Consider the following 1,111-nt stretch of genomic DNA (forward strand, 5'->3'; position numbering starts at 1 on the left):
TTTTGTTTGCTTTTGTCTTTATCAGTATGGTGATTCCAGAGATGGCATTTTAGGGAAATAGGAAAATAGGCTTTTTGAATGACAGGTATTCATTTCTTTAAGATGCCTTAGTGCCTCTTGACTGTATTGGGCATGAGTATTGTGCTTCTGGATGCTTGTGCTAGGTGGTGAGAATGACCAATTACCCTGAAGCAGTGGGATTTCAGTAGGCCTACTTGCTCAGGGGAGTGGCAAGTAGATTACTTGCTGATTTGAGACTAAATTATTGATAACAGTAGAGCCTAGATTAAGCGAGTGAAAACCCCCCTTTCCTATGCCAAACCTGTTTATGTTGTTTCCGTGTATGTGTTATTGGATACCTTGAAATGTACATAGCCAGTGTTCACAAGAACACTGCAAAGCTGTGTTCAGAATTGTTCTTCGGCATAGTCTGTGTGAACATGAAATAATCCATTTAATCTTGACTTGTGGGGGAAAAAATACTGTACCTCAAACTTGCAGTCATGATTTACAACATTTGAGTGGCTGTTAAACTAGCTCAGCCTATCTGGTCTACTTAAATTAAGTCTCAGAAGTGATGGGTGTGATACAGTATTGGTTCAATAAATCATCTTTACAGAAAATGGTGCCATCTGCTGCCTACTGGTCCTCCCCAGCAAGGCTTCAGTGGCAATCATACAGCTGCATACCAGCTTCTTAAGAATATTCAAAGTATTCTTGTGTGGTGAGATGGATATCCAGACAATAGCCTTCAAAGTTCCCTTGAATTTCCTTATGCCATTCCCAAGACTACTAGCCCATGCCTTTACCTGTGCCAGGAAATGTTGAAGTTGAATGTTTTTCACCACCTCATTCTAACTTGTGTCCTTCATTTTTATTGTGTCCAGTGTCATTTTGAAAATCCTAGAATAGGATGGTTCAGTCCAGTGCTGGGAAGTGTTTGTGCTCTTAAATGGAAAGTGTTGAATGTGTTGCAGGAATATTGCAACTTAATTTTTGTCTAATGGCTTCCCTCGGTTTTGTAATATATAAATACATCCATATGTGACTGGCCATCTTTGCCATTTACCTATAGCCATGGTCTGCTTTATCTGTTATGTCACAGTTGAGC

This window comes from Protomyctophum bolini (genome assembly GCF_963924005.1).
Source record: "Protomyctophum bolini genome assembly, chromosome: 1".
In the NCBI taxonomy this organism is placed as follows: Eukaryota; Metazoa; Chordata; class Actinopteri; order Myctophiformes; family Myctophidae; genus Protomyctophum; species Protomyctophum bolini.